The sequence below is a fragment of the Melanaphis sacchari genome, unplaced genomic scaffold (genome assembly GCF_002803265.2).
Source record: "Melanaphis sacchari strain LSU unplaced genomic scaffold, SCAv2.0 Contig0_pilon_pilon, whole genome shotgun sequence".
NCBI classification, from domain to species: domain Eukaryota; kingdom Metazoa; phylum Arthropoda; class Insecta; order Hemiptera; family Aphididae; genus Melanaphis; species Melanaphis sacchari.
In genome coordinates this window covers 6,563,663-6,583,265 of record NW_020270366.1, presented here as the reverse complement: position 1 = coordinate 6,583,265, position 19,603 = coordinate 6,563,663, and the positions used below count along the sequence as shown (strand labels likewise).

Sequence of the window (19,603 nt, the reverse complement as noted above, 5' to 3'; positions counted from 1 at the left end):
AACTAAATTCAATGAATGAGAGACACAATGAGTGTAAATTGCCATAGGATATTCCTCCAATATTATTGCTTGTACTCCATTGAAAGCTCCACTCATTGCAGCAGCCCCATCATACCCTTGTCCACGCATATAATTTAAATCAAGACCAAGTGACTGAAGTTCCTTTTTTACTGTAGTAGCTAACCCTTTGCCTGTAACATCATGCACTGGTACAAATTTTAAAAAATCTTCTCTTATTTCATTTATATCTTCATCAAAATAACGAACAACTAATGAAAATTGTTCAATTCATTCAATGTTTCATCAGCAAGCACAGTGAAAAATTTGGTTTTTTTCACTTTTTCAATAATAATGTTTTGAATATAAGTTCCTATTAGTTCAATTATTTCATTTTGTATTAATGGACTTGAATACATTTGTTTTGCACCACCATTTAAAATATGAGATTTAAGAGTATTGTCCCCATTTTTAGCTCTATAGCGCAACAAGGCTCTGAAGTTCCCGTCATTATTATCTGGATCATTTAGACTTAGGCGGCCATAATCTTTATGTCCTCTTAATGGGATTTCTTGTCGCCCACAAAATATTATTGTTTCAATTATTGCAGAAATTTTTTTGGTGTTTTCAATAAATTCTTTCTTCATTTGCTTATCGACTTGAAGTTGTACACTATCTATCTTTCCATCAACCATTTTTTAAAAATTATCTGATTTTAAAACTGCTAGTTGGTGATATTGAAGAAGACAAGAATGGTGATAAAAAATTTCTTTGGCTGATTTCCAATTCTGCAATGGTTTTGACACAAACTGTCCAACACTCTGATGTGATCCTTTACCGGAAAAACTTCCAGGACCAAAAACTACATAATTTTTACAAAATGCTCCATTTTGTACTTTAGAATAAGCTAACCATTTAAATTCATCCAACCAGGACTTTTAAAAGTGTCTATTTACATTAGATAATACTTGTACATGCAAATTGGTGAACGAATCTGGTACCCATGTATTTTTTAAAAGCTTTTCTTTAATATCATCACTGAATGTTTTACTAGATGTTCTGTTAATATATAAGCCAATATCATAATCACTGTTGCATGAAGTTGTTTGAGTAGAATTAGAATTAATTATCAAACTCTAAAATTAAATTACATTATAATAATTATTTATTCAATTTCCTTAATAAATACTCACACTAAAATCTGTCTCAGAATTTTCAAAACTGTCATTAACTTTGTATTCATTATTGGCTATAGAATGTACTTGACTGGAACTTGTCTCATGTTTGTGCGCCTTTAAATTAATATATAAATTGGGTATAAAAAAAAAAGAAAAAGAAATAAGTATACTTACTTAATAATTACTAGATAGTAGATACCTACATCATACATGTTACATAATATTAAATGGTACAATATTGATAAACATAACATTTTTAATTTAGTTCTTAAATAATAAAATCCAATTGTATAATGTATAAAAGGAAATTATTGAAACTTATAGAAACATACAATTTTAAAATATAATTTTATATTTTTTATAGAAATGATTTTTTACTAAATAACTAGTATATTAAGAGTAATACTGGGAGAAGTTATGAGTATCTACTATTGTATAAGTATTGGAAATGTACACACTTTTCAGAAAATAATTTTTTTTTAAATGTTACACTAATTACTAGATTACACTAATTAAATTTATTACCTTTTTAGATGATTGTATATAATCTAAATCACTAATTTCACTAGAAAAAGGGTGTTTCTCAACAGAGTTTCCTTTATTCAATTGTGTGTTCTAAAAATTAATACACAAATAAAAATATATCATTAAACTATAATAAAAAATAAAAATATGAATGGAAATAATGGATGTTTTAATTTATTTAAATAAATCTTGTTTATGTTTTAGAGGTTTAATGTTTGTAAATTTGTTTAAAAAGATAGGTAGGCAACTAACTAAAATATCTAAATTTAATTTATTATTTTAGATATTTTAATGTATAATATTTATTAATATGAATAGGCAATTAAATAGTTTTACATTTTAATAAATGATTTGACAATGAATATTCAATAATGATATTAATTTAGGATATATTTCAAACTTAAAATCATCCATCAAGACATAAATTATGGTACCTAGCTTTTTTAAATAGATAAAATATTAATATTAAATTGTATTTACTTACTTTTTTGGCATCAAAAACATATTTTTTTAATTTGTCTTTAAAATCCATTATTATAACCTATTAACGTATTTAACACAAAATGTTTTAAGTACTATTATAAATATTATAATCAATCAAATAATTAAAATATGCGATTCCAAGGCGGCGAGTGTTTCAGCGTCTGTCGTTGTGGACGTTTTAGTTATTGGGTAGGACAATGCTATCAACAACAACGTAAACATAAATATCGAATAAAGACGTATAAACTAATAATAATTATTAACCGATCTATAAATAGCATTTATAGTGATTGATAAACAATTACTATTATTGCCAGTTTGGACGTCTGGCAGCATATTCAGCATAATATTATATTTATAATATTATTCCCATAGATATACTAATATATTATAGATAATAAATGATGATAATACATAATGTCAAATATTCGTATAATCATATTTGTTATTTTTCAACTGGCTACGAAGTATTATAACTTATAATATTAATATAATATGTTCAATGTTGTTCTATTTAAAAATAAATACTGTTATTTCGGGGTGGGCTGCAGCCCACTAGCCCCCCCCCCCTATATACACCACTGTATCCGATAGGCACGTCATCTAGCGGGGCCATAGGGGGCCTGGACGCCTGGTCCTCTAAGAAAAGTCAGTGGCCCCAAATTGATTTTATTTTTAAATAATATATATATTATGGCGTTTAATTTTCCGAAATCCTGAATATATTATATTTTATTACTCTATATAATTAGCGATTGTATAACAATAGTTTAATTCTAAGATTTTATTTTATAAATATTTGTTACTCGACAATTTGAGATAAGAGTAAGACACATCTAATAGATTAAAAACTAGAAATTCCAAATACGGTTATTGGACGTACATTGATGAACACAATTACGGTCAAGATTACAATAATAGTGAACCTATATAATGAGATGATCATGCTTAACAAAATAAAAATATAATATTATTCTCTATTGAGTTTGAGTATTGATTATTCATTCAAAACACGCAACGTTGTAAACCGTAGTGGCTTACAAGGCATGATATAATAAAAAAAAAACTTGAGAACCGAGAGGTAAGTACGATAATTATACATAAATACTTCGGATAAATTGTATCTACAAAAGTCTTATTTACCTATATTTTATATTTAATAATTATCGTAATTATTTCCTTATTAGTTAATAATCAATATTGATAACGCATTCATGTAATTTTGGGGCGTAGCATGATGGGTATGTAATAGTTGCCCCCAAAAGTATCTTTTTATACCAATTTCCCTTAAACTACTTAAAGGAAAATGTACCAGTTGCCCTCAACCAAATATACCAGTTGCTCTCACATGTTAATGTATACACAATTACAATATATAGCTTGTAAAATAGGGGAGGTAAATATAAAAATCATAAATTAAATATAAAATTATTTTAAAAAATAAAGTAAAATAGTACAAAGTTATAGAGTCAAATTCATAATAAATAATCTAATTAATACGAAATTAAATAATAATACGAAAGTGGCTTATTAAATATAATAATTTGTCAATAAAATATAGTATAAAATTCAAAAGTATTATGTTTTGTTATAATTACTAACCGATTTTACAAAATGTAATCTACTGATATTTTTGTTTTTATATTTATTTATTAAATCTTCGATGCTGGCTTTTTTGTTTAAGTATGTGCACTTTGTAATATTTTTAATTTCGTTTACATTGCTTATAGCAATGTATATATTTGTTTGTATTTTTTTTATAACATTTACGAAAATAAAAATATTTGGATGTGCACTACTAAAGTTCCTCGAAAATGACGAATGAAATGATTCACAAGCATTGGTTATTCTTTCTGAATCAATTGAATTCATAGCCCACAGTGATGGTGCAAAAGTTGAACTCGATGAAATATATGTGTCAACTAAATAGTCAGAAAATTCAACTAATTTTTCTGATAAAGGCTAAATTGACATCAGATCTTCAACAAAACAATCGTCTACTTCACTAGAGGGTAGTAATGAGAGACCGAAAATTAAGTGAAGCCATTTTCAAATTTTTGAATTTGAATCCATATAATCCAGCTTTAATCCTAAATGTTGTATGCGCTTCCACCATGACTGAGTTAGATAAAATCTGCACCCCGCGACTGTAATTAATGGCCAAACAACTTTAGAAGCTACTTGGATACTTTGTTCGAAATCGGATACAATCATTGACGGATTGAATTCAAGTTTAAAGCCAGAGTATTTTTCTTTAAATATATTAAATAATAATTCATACGTTTTCGATGATTTGTTTGGGAGTAATGAAAACACTAATGGAATATATTTTCCATTTTTGACATGGTTTATTGTAAAAATTTGTAAAAAATACTTCGCACAGTATTCAAATGTTCCGTCTACGAACATTTTATCTCGGGAACATAAAAATTTTAAATTTGATTTTGTAGTAAAACATATTATATTTTCTGTCTCGTTGTTATATAATAGAAAATTTTCGTCTTTTAAAGTATTTAATTGTAATAATGTTAATGCTGAGTGAACTTCGGAAATAGATTTTTGGTAGTGGTGGAAGTGTTTTTATTCTCACACGATAAATGCTTCTGCAAATGGAGTTTACATCCTTTAGTGTTATATCCACGACATTTGATTGAACTTCTTCTCGTATTAATTTTAATGGGTGTTTAGAAATTTTATCCACAGCTTTCCGTTTTAAATTATTAGAAATGGTTACTTTTGTTAAATTTTTACGCGGCAAATGTTTGTGTTGGATAATCGGTTTTAAAAGTACCGTTTCGTCGTCACTTAAGAACAGCTTTGACGTACACGACTTTAATGTACATCGCCATTTTACACCAGTTTGTGTAATGCGATCTTTATAAAAAGTATTATTATTTAAAGCCAATAAAATATTGCCCTTTTTATTATACACTCGCGTAATATTTTCCATTGGATTAACAACTTCAATGCTTTCCGTAATTCGTCTACTAAAATGTGCTTATTAAAGACGTATAAAAGATCATAAAAATACTAATAAAGATATAATAAATGATAATAACAAGCGTATTCCGATAAAGCCTAATAAAATAATTGTGGTTAGGTACTTGTTACTTATAAATCGGACGCATCTAAAATAACGCATTTTAGTAAAATCCTTGCTTTGCACCAAGTAGGCTATTATTATTTATTAGTTATTACAAAATACAATATTATATATTATAACTCCAATTTCCAAGCATATGAATTTGATTCTATCATTTTATATTTTATATTTTATTTATAATTTGTTTATTTACCTTCCCTATTTTACGAACTATTTATTGTAATTATGTATATATTAACATGTGAGGGCAACTGGTATATTTTTAAAATCTTGTTAACAGCTGAGGGGGTCAACTGGTCAACACCCAACATGATTGCACACTTTTTACCTTTTTACCTGAAAAAAAAACACAACACGATTGCGCACTTTTTACCTTTTTATAATTGAAAAAGCATTAGGTAGTAGCCAGTAGGTAGATATTAATCTGTATTAATTAACAGATGCATGTTAGGTATTATGTATTTTACATTTTTTAGACATTTTATTCTATGTATAATATTGTCAATAAATTTAAGTACCTATTTTATTTATTTTTATTATTAAAATGATTATTATTATTAGTGTTTTATTGTGTTATAATATACATACCGTTAATTTCAGTACTTAGACTATCCGTATAAATTATAATATTTTAACATAGGAGGTAGTACGACTATATATACCTATTTCTTGATTTTTGTTATTTACCATTTGGTTACTACATTATTTTAATAAATTAATGATTTTATTCATGACATTTTGATTTACCTTATCAATAATATTATGATTAATTTTTCATACTAATTGGTATTAGTACTTCTATTTATTATACTTAACCAATATACAGATAATACTTTGTAAAATGTATTATTTTAATTTTTTTTATTGACATTGTGTAATAAAAAGAAGAATGGTATAGGGGTACAAAAAATAGAAAGGGGCCAAAAAATGTCGGCCCCTAATGGAAAAATGTCTGACTGCATGCTTAATTCATATTACAAAGTATATTATACGTTCTTAACGGCACTTGCAATACAAAAAGTTAACAGATGTATGGTTTCAAATATTATCGAATAACGATAAAATATAATTAACTCCTTTTTGCAGTTATTCACTATTCATGGTTTTAAGAATCAAAATTATGTAGGTACTATTAGTTTTTGATTTGCTTTCTGACAAAAATAGCCATATATATATAGGTACAGCACACTATTTTTAAAAGTTAATGAAATGTAGTTACAAAATAATTCACGGTTTCAATCAGTTACAGTTGTATAGAACTTTAAAGTTGCTGTTCATAATACGATTAAAAATATTTGGCCAACAGCGCAAATTCATAATTGTAATTTTAATTTGTGCAAAAATTGGTATAGAAAAATCCAGCAATTAGGTTTAACATTACAATGACGGTGAATCTGAAATTGGAAAATTTTTAGTTCTCAAATTCGGTTTACCATTATTGCAAGATGGTAGATGGTAGATGTTAATGATATTGAATTTTACTTTATATCTGATTTGTTAGAAAATATGCCATCTGACGATAAGGTTCAACAATATTGCGACTATTTACCTGAAAGTCATATTTTTTTGTTTTCATTAATTCCTTCAAAATTTTAGTCTTCTAATGATGCTACTAATGCATGTAAATCTTTTCATTCGGATTTAATATTAGTTTTTATCATCATCATCATCATCATCATCCAAATCTCCATTTATTCGTGAAAGTTTTGAAAGATGTATAGACTTAAACATATAATAAAATTAGAAGTAGTCATATGACACAACAATAATTTTTGTTTTAAGTATGTAATATTGTATAATATTATGTATTAATACATTGCAAGACTGATATTTTTACAGTGGTATGAGCGGTATCCGATTTTATCATCTTTTGTAGGAGTTAACACTATGTCTATGTAGGAGATTACTTTAAATTTGTAGGAGTTGCCATTCCCCATAAAAACAAACAACACGAAGAAGAAAGAATTACTGAAAATGTAAAAAAATTCTACTACTGACACACTATAATAGAATGAAATTCGTGTATAGGTATATTTTTTTATGGAGTGCGACTAAAGTGCTACTCAACAAATGCTATCCATACTTAATACAAATGTCATATTAGTTAGTGATAACAAATATTTATTTAAGAAAAATTTGTAGTTACCCTTACTTAATTGTAAATAAAAATATTAAAAAACTATTCGATAAATATATAGCTAATAAAGTATTAGATATACACCTTAAATATAAATTATAACAATGAAATATCTACAAACATCGGCATATTAACGATATTTATAATACAGGTATGGATAATATATTATGATAATTGATGAGTACAAATGTAATTAAGTATGAATTATAATTAATATTTGATACCGCAAGTAATTATTACTTATTTATCATAGTTTATTAGGTACACATATCATGAAATTAACATTAACCCTGAATACCTGATGACATGAATTGTGTCTACTGCGTTTTTGTTTACTTAAATTTAGAGTACGAATAGAATTTGCGTAATAAATACAACATGGTGCCTACTACCTACATACCTTAATCCAGTTTCAATTTATATTCCGGCAGTAGAATATTAGAACCCTGGTAGTTTCTAAGGATGTTTGTCTTTAAAACTAACAGATTAGATATGTTATTGTACTTCATTTCAGATGAAATTGAATTCAAATTCCTGTAAAATGTTATATAGTTTATGTAATGAAAAGTTTTTGACAATACTAGGTGTATAGTTATATAAGTTATTATTTTATAAGTACGAGTATACTATAGAAATTCAGGTACATATTTTATAAATTATAATTGATTACAAAATATAAATAGATATACATAAACTCATAGTCCATAGTTACAAATATTTATGATCCAAAAATTAGAGTAACATTTTAATTATGAGTTTTAGTTTTGGTTAGGAATGTTAGGGTATAAATAATTAGAATAATAAAGCCTTTATTAAGTAAACCGTAAACATATTTATACTTATTATTGTTACATATATTTTTATTTGATACAATATATTGTATATTATATATACTTAGAAATATTTAAAATTTTTAAATTTTATTATAAAATAATATAATGTATATAAAATATCTCATTGATGTTTTTGAGGCATTTTTTGATACACGATGGTCGATGTTAGCTACTTAAGCTACCTATCTTACAAGTATATTTGTTTTTGTAACGTAAAGTATTGCTATACAATATAATTGTGTTTTCTTTTTATATACAATTTTTGGACTAAGTATATAACTATGAGTACTTATGCACGGTGTTTGAATGGAAGGGGACGCAGGTGGACAGAATCCCTTATATTTTTTTTTCCTAATTTAAGCACAGCTTATACGGAAAACATAATAAGCCATTGTTAATTTATTTCTGCATTGGATTTTGAGCGAAGTGATGAATGCATGAGCTTTAAAATGATAAGTGTTTTCATGTTTTTGGTGTGTAAGTGTGTATATCGTGTTACATAATAGAAGAAAAAATCCTTCGACTTTCAATATCTAGGGTTTTTTTTTGGTAAAAAACAAGATTAAGTTAGTATTTTGGGGGTCAAAATAAAAAAGATACGGTGGTTTTTATAATAATAATAAAAAAAACAAAATAAATAAATCAGAGACTTGTTCTAGTGCAGTGGTTCTTAAAATTTTGTAAAACATGAAGCCCTGATGAAAGATTTTTAGAATCACGTATCCCCTCCAATTTTTTTTTTAATACCTTTTATTTTTTATAAAATATATTATTTGATCATAACCAAAATCATAATAATTATTTTATATTACAAATTGAATAAGCAGATATAACAAAATATACAACATATTTATAATTATTTTTATCATGCTTAATTTTTCATAAAAATATAATAACAATTATTAAATAATTGTTATTACATTTTTTTTTTAAATTTAAAATAAAATTTTTATTTATAATATTTTTAAAATTTAATTTTTATTTACTTAACTTGATGGATAGTGTTGAATTTTTTCAATAATAATAATTCAACAATTTTCTAATAATGCACTCATGTCACGTATTGACGTATTTTAGGTGTTAAGGCTACCGTAAATCTCCGACAAGAGTATCGCGGACTTCCAGGGAGCTATGGATCATAGTTATGAACCACTGCTGTAGTATATAAAATAAGTAAATACTCGTATTACTATAAAAACAACTTATGGAGAATTTCGTAATACATTTTAAAGCTATTTGATAAAGTCTTATAATTTTTACAAATACCTAAAAGAAAACTAAGCATTTTTAAAAATTCCAAATATTAAACACAATAGCTTAAAAGAAGTCTACTTATTTGGAAAATTTTAATTGTGTTGTTAAAGTCAATAATATAATATATAAGTTACTGTGCAATGTTTAAAGTTTCTGTTTTTTTTTTTAATTATATAACAAAAAACTAAATTTGTTTTATGGGAAATTGTTATTCTAGGCGTAAATATCTAATTCCATAAAAATTGTAATTTATGACGCGCTCATTTATTTATTAATTTGAATTAACGCTTGTAAGGTTTAGTATAAGTACAAATATAAAGTAATAATAATAAAAATATAAACAAATAAAAACACATAACATTTTTTGTGGAATTTAATTCAATTTTATCATTCCTGTTAGCAAAACTTATATGGAACCTTATACTTGTACATATTACACTTAAGTATAAAAATAAATACTATGCATTTTTAACAACAAAACAAATAATTTTTCACGATTTTAACGAATAAGTATCGTCAAAATGTTAACTTTAAATATTGATAAATATGTCTGTGGATTTAGGTTTGATGTTTTTTAAATTTCACTATTAAAACTTATGAGGAACCTTGTTTTAAAATTTTGAACTTGTAATCGAGTACAAACTTTTTTATTATAAACTACGAGTATGTACAGAAAATGTTAATATAAATATTTGGTGAAAATATCTACGATTTTTTTTAGAATCATGATAAAATCAATTATGTTATTTTATCAAAAATTGGTTTTTGCATACAAAATTCAGTTTTTACTATTTTTTTTTTTGTTAGATTTTCTTTAAGTTAAAATTCAAACTTTTTTTTTTATTTTGGTCATTCGAAGTTTTTAGTATTTTTATGTTCATTTAATACATGTCTAATAATACAGTAATATACTCAATGATGAGTTAAGTATATTGTAGTACTCGATACTTATTATAATAATTACTATATACTATATGGTAAAGTAACTTCCTTAGTTATTTTATTTGTTTGTTATGCGTAACTCCTAAATGATAATGTTCAAATATTTATTGTAATACAATTACTTATTTATTAATAAATACTTATATATTAATTAAATTATTTATTTATTAATATTTTATGATGTATGTTATTATTTATAGTAAGTGTGGGTTTTTTAATCTTCACAAAAGTACCTAACTTCTATTTATAAAAAACATATATAAGGTTATTTAAAAATGAAGTTTTATTAATGTTAAATACTTATATAAGTTAAACAAAGATATAATCAGAGATAAAGATAATGGTATTGATACAATGATTAAAAGTGTATTACGTAGTATTGTAAAACTGTAAAAGTATCTATTTAATTAAATAGTAAATATTACGATTAAAAAATTATCAAATTATTATATTTTCAATTAAATAATGGAGATAATAACCAATACATGTTCATAACCTATAAGCAATTATTAGTATATTAGAAATATATTAGCTTATTAGCTTAAACCACACTTCTTTTTAATCTAAAATAAAACGTGTGCATACAAGATTTTTTAATTAAGATTTTATAATAAATATATATATATATATATATATATATATCCTATTTATTTTAGTATCTAATATATTGTAGAGTTAATGTTAATATGTAAAGCTTATTTTTTTTTATTAAAATAACTTTATATACAAATTATAAAAAAACTATATCGTTTTATAAAAATAAATATTAAAAAACAGCAGTTTCTTTTTTTTTGTTGGAAACTTATGTTATAGAAATGTTGTTACCATTTGCTGTGGGTTGGTCGCCATAAGTTTGACAACGTTGGTGACGGAAAAATAAAACCGAATAATATGAAGAAAAAAGTTACAATGAGAACTCCATCCGGAGAATGTGTTGGAAATTTTATAAATACTATGTCTCAACTAATAATGTATTCTGCAAGTGTTCAATAGTGTCATTCCGTTTTTTCCTCTTATCATTGCTATTTTTTTCTTCCGCAGCTGAAACTTTTCCCCCTTTCTTTTCATGCAGACTTCACTTTCCTAACTTCAATAATGTATACTCGTCTTGTGGAGGGGAAAAAGGTGTCTGGCAAAAACTCTGAAAAAGTGTAAAAAAAAAAAACTTTGCTTGTCATCAAAAGCCTGTGACGAAATATATTTTAACCCCAATTAACTCAATCGTGTTTCACGTGACTTATTATAATTGTCTTAAACGTATTATTATTTATTTTTCTGTTTATGAAGTATAATATGGTTTATTTATACTTTTTAAATTAACTTTACACGTTTAACATAACGTTGAAATTATTTCATTTATTGCATATTTTGTGTTGAATATTTTTAGGATTAAATTAACTATTTAAACCTATTAAGGTAAACATATCGTATTATTTTAAACTAAACCTGTTGGCTGTTATAAATTATAGCTATTCTTTTTATGAATAATTTAATAAAAACATCTAAATTTATAAATCTTGTTATTTGGAACTTGAATGGATAAATTTCCATTTTCATACTTATTTTTATACAATTAATTGTATACAACATCACATTATTATTTCATTTAATAAATATTAAAGTATTATAGTAATGCAGCTATAATGTATTAATAAAAACTACCTTTGGTTTTGTATAATATAGCATGTAGAAGTAGATGATGCTCGAAAACTGTCAACTTGATTTTTACATTTTTTACTTTCGTAGTGATTGAACAAAATACGAGTTTATAGTATATTTACGATTTTGTACGAATATAAAATTACAATATTTTGAACATGGTGGGGAATTGGGGAAATATACGCTACAGTCTGTGTATACTGTATTGCTATGATTCTTGTTTTATGTTAATTAATAATTATCAATATTATCCCACATATATTAGACCTTTTACCTTGTTATTAATTTCATTATTTTTTTCTAGAGTAATAAACTTATTAAGTAATTCAAAAATTAAATTATAGTATTAAAACTTTTAAAATTTGTGTCATAGAATTAAAAATAAAGTTAACAATTTTGAAAAAAAAAATTGTTCTAATGAAGTAACCGAAAACACGAGTATATATTATAAATTATTAAGATAAGATTACAAAGAATCGTTTAATATAGTTTAATGTTGTAGAACTCTATATCATTGAAATAATTTTACTAAGACTTTTATTTTTTATTCTTTTAAACATTTTATTTGAATAAAGAAATATATACTTAAAATTAAAATAACTTATAAATATAAATAATTTATTAAATTAAGCTGTGTAACATATTGTTAGCTATTTATGTATTGTAATATATCATTTTCATTTGTTTATTACTATATTTGTAGTATACGTTTTTGAATAGTAAACATTTTTTTTTTCACGGAAATCCTCTACCTCCAATACCAAGTCATATTTGTGCCAGTGTACCACTGCAAAAGTAGCCATTGAAAATAAAATCACCATATCTTCAGGAATAGAAAAAAAAAATTTAAAGTTGCAGAACCTAATACTTATATATTTTGTAGCAGTATAAATTATTGTACTGTGGTATAGTGATAACTAGTATAATAGATAGTGTAGGCAGCAGTAGATGCGAACAAAGTTTAATTGAATTAAAAGTCCCGCATGTACATCGAACACTTGGCAAAGGAATCGAGGCCATTTGACCCTTAGTTTCAACGATTTGGATGTATTCAGAAAAAAACGGTTCACCATATACTCACGATAGTTAAACTTTTGTACTTAGAAATTCAAATTTATGATTTATATTCGTATATGTTTTCGTTTTTGTTTTCATTAAATAGTGCGGCTCTCTGACACGGTGCATATATTACACCACACACTAACATATTATGTATACGTGTAAGCTTTACACACACTCATTGCATGATTTCGATGCTCTATCTATATATAATATATGTATACTGTATACACCACATGAGTATATAGTTGGGAGAAATGTCGAACTATCCCGATGACTGCGTTTTAAATTAGATTCGCATCCGTGTAACTAGTATACGTTTGGAAAGAGTGGGGAGTCTGGGCGTAGTGGTGTTGTACTACATTTGGTGTTACATTATTCATGATGATCTCTGGTAAAGGTTATTTTTGCCCTCTTCTTTTCGGCCCAGAGACCCATCGGAGAGAATCCGTGTCCCTCGGGAAACCACAGCATAATTATTATACGTATACGCGTTTTCTTCGTCTCCTTCATCCCGCACCATAACTACACCCTTTCACTTCATCCATGCTTCTGCAGACATACGCTCACACTATCCAAACATTCATCGACAGCAGTGATCTTGTATATCCGGTACTTCCGGAAAACTCCAATGTATCGACGCGTTCATCATTATAGCATAAAACACTTGACGACAAAATACGTAATAAAGTCAAACATTTTGTGCGTCAAAAAACATTTTCTAAGAGACTTTTCACCTTTGTTTACTTTAGATTTTTAAATATCGAAAAATATCGAAACAGAAATAATCATTTATATTCAGTCATTGTCCTCACACTTTTGAGTAGTTAATTTCTCATAATATTTGCAGACATTTGATATTAGTTTCACACTATCGTTGTGGTCTCGAATATAAACACAATATATATATATATATTAAATAATATATTAGTAATTGCTCAGTAATTTTTTTGTGTTCTATTTGTTAACAAGTTTATAAGACGTTAGAATTTTGTCTATAGTCCATAGTTGATACTGAAATACTGTAATTTGTCAATTTGTCGTGAACCCACTACTACTATTCGTATAATTATAAAACTGCTGTGGTAAAGGTACATAATATTATACGGGGATTATGGTGATTAATATTATTTAAGCTAGTGAAATAATATAATATTATTATAATTAAAGGATTAACATATCATATACCTACTATATTATTTTGACTATCACAATTTAAATATTTATTTTTGATAATTTGATAAAAAAAAATTTATTTGTCATAATTAATTTTAGAAATATTTTTAACATTTTATCTTAATATAAGATATTTTATCATATTTTATCTTTTATTTGATTTTCAAAAGATACAAATTTGATTTGAAGTTCAAGAAGACCAATTATAATATTATTGATGGCTCTTAAAGTTTTTGTTTAATAGCGAGTTAAACAGAATAAAAAAAACAGCTTTGTTATTTTAATTTCATAAATATGAAATAGTGGAAAAACTTTAAGTAGGTACACATCGTTTCATTAAACACATTAATCAGTTTACCTGACATTTTAGTCGCATTTAAATGTTTAATTATTTAGATTATTAGTATAATTAAACAAAATCATTTTTTTATTATAAAACTTTCAGCGTAGAGATTATACAGGTCAATTCATGAATCATGTTCACCCTATTTTACCCTTTAACAATGAATTTATTCAAATTCTGGTCTTTTTTGAATTTTTAAATATACTGAAAGACCATATTTTCAAATGTTTGAGATTTTTTTTCTACATAAAAAGTGTCCTTTGGCTATACAAACTTTTATTTTTTTCTTCAAATGATAATCCCTTTTATAATGTAAATTGTTTAGAATATAATTTTTCTAAAAATGTTGACGTACCTAATCAAAAAAGTGTACGAGTTTTTTTTTGATTTTAAAAAGTACTTAATAATAATATAATAAACCTTTAGTCCTTAAGAATGATTTTACAAAAATATAAATTAGATGTAATATTTGATCTTTTATTTATTTTAGTTGGATCATTTTTATAAATTATAATTGATGATAGATCTATATTAATTAGGTATTATAAAATTTTAAATTATTATAAACTATTACTTTATTTTAACCCATGATTATGGTACATGAACCTTTTATCCTTAATACTCGTATACTAAGTTCAATAACTCAAAAATAACTCGTTTGAATTTTGATTTTGAATTATTTACAGTCAAAAGGAGGATTCTCATTTTAAAAACAGAAGTTAGTATCTCCACAGGATACTTCTCAAGTAGTAAATATGGTCTATTTAAACATTTCAAAAACTAGTTTTTAAATAACTGCATAATCGAAGAAAAATGGGGATTAATATTCTTGGTGATCGCTATGTAAATTGTATACGTGAGTACAATATACGGTTAAGGTAATCTATACGTATTTAATAATATTAAAATATGATATTGTATCTGCTATCTACTGTTGATAATTTATAAAATACGTGTATTATAGCCTATAATAGTTAAAAGGCATACAAAATATTTTATATACAAATACGATTTTTATTTAACGATATGGGAAAAATAATATATGTATTTATCCGTAGTAAACTTTCTTCGAAAACTACTTCGACGAAGGCTTTGATGAACGTAATTGCACTATTTGTATTATGTTAGCGTGTATTTTACTTGTCAATTAATTTATTTCACTTCGATTTTTCCTGCTCCACACCTCTACTCATTATGATTTTACACCAATAGGCAAACTAATAATAATTCTGTTATCCGGGGAATTCGTCCTAATCATCACTGCCACTGTTACAGTCTCCATTCGTATGTGCCGGTACCGATGTTGAAAAGCTGTACGTTCCATTAACCAATTTCGCGTACACAAAAGGACCCGTTGCGTGCGTGCATTCCGTCTTTTGGGTCAGACACACGTAAATCGGAAAGCTTCTAAATCCAATTTAATAATAAGCTACGGATGGGGCCTAGGTTATTGTGATGACGACAGTTGAAATGAAGGAGAGGTGAAAGATGGTAAGAGGGTAAGAGGGGGTGGGTGTTGTAGTATAGGTCTATATGTATATAAGCGACTCTTTTGACGGCGACAACGACGACGGCGCTCGTCGATCGCGAATATTGTTTTCTGTAAGCGTGCTATCCTCATACTCTGAGTCGAAGGTATACACGTAACAACTAACAATAGATATACACATTATATATAGGTAAAATACTACAAAGACAATATACTCATATTATTATAACCTTATTGTTATACAATATGTGAAACAACAATTAGAGTCTCGTTACGCCACTATCGCCGATTCTGATCTATACAAACGAAATATCATCATTCTAATGTGTACAACGATGACGCGACTGTAAAATGTAAAGGTCACAGTGCAAATCATATACTAAGTCTGCAAGTTTCAGTTGTTTAAATTCGAGTATAGTTATATGCACTTTAAGATCTAACCTTTCTCAGCATTCAATAAATTAAATTGCATTACCTATTATAAGTGATATTTTATTTTTGAAAATCGAGTTACTTTATCCATTGTCATAAAATTATATCTAAAATATTATTATCATTTTAAAATAGCGCCATTTTTGCAATAAACCTGCAATACGTAAGTAATACACGTTAATTATATATAACTGAAGGCACGTAGAATACTTATTTTTTTGCTCTTCTACAAAATGTGTAATGGGCAACGGCTTGTATACCTAATAGAACGGCTGTACGGCATACCACATTACAATATATAAATAGGGCCTTTCTCACGTAAAGGAGACCCGGATTAAATGTCTATAGGGTTAACTAGTTAAATTGCTACGTCGTGTAACATATTAATTGAAAAATTTGTGTTAGACAATAATCTGTAAGTTACTATAGTTGCATTACTTGCACTTATTATGTAGGTATTATCTTTATTATCTTTACTATACAATATTATTATATGCTTATTTTTCTAAAACCGTAAAATTAATGAATTTTTATGTTCTATATTAAATTAAAAACAGTGTATATGATAAAATCCAAGGTCTTGTTATAAAACATTTAAGACCCGAGATGTGGCACTGATACCATATTTGTATATTACAATAATCGAAAACTAGAGAATAGAGATACATTCGTACATTGGACTATTTACGTGAAATTAATAAATACCCAATTTTAGAAACGTAGATTTCTGGCAGTCAGTAATGAATCAGCGTATGATATCATAATATAACTTCAGGTATTTATGACGTCCAGTATTTTTATTATACACTGAAACCTTTAAATATTGGACAATGGGTAACAGAAATCTTGTTCGCTATTTGGAGGTGTTTGCTATTGAGTAGGCTTAGTTTGTGATTAGTTTAAAAAAAAAAACGTCGTATTCACTATTAGAAGGTGTCTACTACTTTGAGTTTTAAAATATCCATTAGTGGGGGTTTCAATGTGTATTATTATATAGGTAATATTGCTAATCAGCAAGCTATTGCTTATTAAGTAAAACTTAACATTTCACGGGAATATATTGACTCGACGACGTCTGGTTTGAATATTTTAGTTTATACGGATGCTTAAACAGCGTCCACAAGTGAACCAAAATATTATATTATATAATTACGTAAATAATTTGTTATATAAGTTACTTTGCCAAAGGTGTAGTATTGTGGTATGCGATTAAGAAGAAAAGTTCTTTTTATATCAATTCGTGTACAATTTGATTCTTATTAAATATTTTCATATTTAAATTATATGTTTACTCATATAGTATAGTACCTATAATATTCACATCTTTTTAAAACTTTTTAGTATTATGATCGCCAAAACTGATCAAAATTAAAGTCAGTCACCGCACGACCCCCCTTATAATAAAATAATAATTTGAGCCTAATTATCGCTTTTACCAGTTAAAATATTTACCAATTATGTGACAAATAACTAACTAGCAGTGCTAGTTACTGAAAACATTGCATAGTAAATCGTATAATATTTAACAATTATTATTATGTTACTGAAGTTACGTAGTTACTATTATAGGAATTGTTATTTGTTTTTTAAATATTTCTATGTAGTGGTTTCTACTTAAATGTCAACATAATTCAATATTATTATACTCGTATGTTTTAAATTATTTATTCTGTTAAAAACGTGTTTGATGAAATACTAGTCCTCAGTATTTAAATAATTGGAGACTCGTCGTGAAGGAGTGTCCACGGGCTACTATAGTTGTAGCTAATTATAGTACTGATTGTTTAATTATACAATGAAAAACAGATAAAGCAAAGGCTGTAGGGCTACTGAGAACTACTCAAACCCGCTCACATAATACCGTCATGTATGTAATATCTATATTCTATATTATATACTCACATATATACCTACATAAAGTAAGTGTTATGTATGTATCCTTACGTTTTATACTTCTATGTACGTGCTCCATATACTCAGAGATATAATATTATTTACCTACCTATTATTGTACATAATATAGTTAATCGAATTCCTGTCGGTGCCGTGGCGTTCATTAAATCTGAGTGGTTATTTTAATAAACATAGAGCGGCGGCGGGCAACCAATAAATCGTACATCGTAACGGTTTGCGAAAGTCGCGTCGACGCACTAAGTTATAAAACGTCCGTACGGACGGTGTTCTCACACGTATTTTACGATCGACTAATACATTGTTATATAATGCACCCTCACTTGCGCACATGAACACCGTCGACATAAACGCGGTTTAAGATATTATGTGAGTATGTGTGAGTGTGTGTGTGTGTGTGGCTTAAATACCATCTAGTTATACGATACGAAACGCGACACAGACAACACTGGTTAGTATATAGTTATTTATACAGTTAAACCTTTGTCTATTTTACGTGCTCACGGGTTTATAGGCCGATATGTAATTCTCTATTATGATTTATGTGTTTTTTTACGGTATTGAGTATAGGTACTTAAATTTAAAAAAACTTAAATCGCCCCAAAATAGAATTATTTATAACACAATATAGCGAATATACCTAATTTTACTATATTGTGCCGATGGTTTTTCTGGTCAAGTTCACGTCGCGTTTAAATGTGCTGTAACAAAAAACTGCCACTTTTTTATTCTAATTATTATAATATTATACAGGCGCAGACACGCAAGGGACAAAGTTATCATTCAATCGACTTATTGTTTTTATCGTGCAAATAGATTTGTTGGGTTAAGTACTCTATCACCATCGACTACTGTGGTCGTTTGAACGAATTTTTTATTCGTTTCGAGCGCGTTAAATAGTCATCAAACTTGCGTGGCTTTGTACAGAACGCACATATCGCCCGAGCATCGAGGCACATCAATGACCCTCTAGGGAATACGTTTTATTATACACCGTTCGCATAACAATCATTTTGTTTACGTACTTACCCTTTAAAATCGGAAAAATATCTCAAATCATATAAACTATATATTATAACCTA

General features: G+C 26.6%; 1 long non-coding RNA gene across 1 annotated transcript; it reads right to left on the bottom strand.

Moving 5' to 3' along the window:
• Nucleotides 1–440: 440 nt before the first annotated feature.
• LOC112598917 lies at nucleotides 441–1,770 on the bottom strand. Its single transcript, XR_003114915.1, has 3 exons — nucleotides 1,701–1,770; nucleotides 1,191–1,289; nucleotides 441–1,133 (listed from the first exon to the last, which is right to left on the bottom strand). It is a non-coding gene; the product is annotated as an uncharacterized LOC112598917 (long non-coding RNA).
• Nucleotides 1,771–19,603: the final 17,833 nt, after the last annotated feature.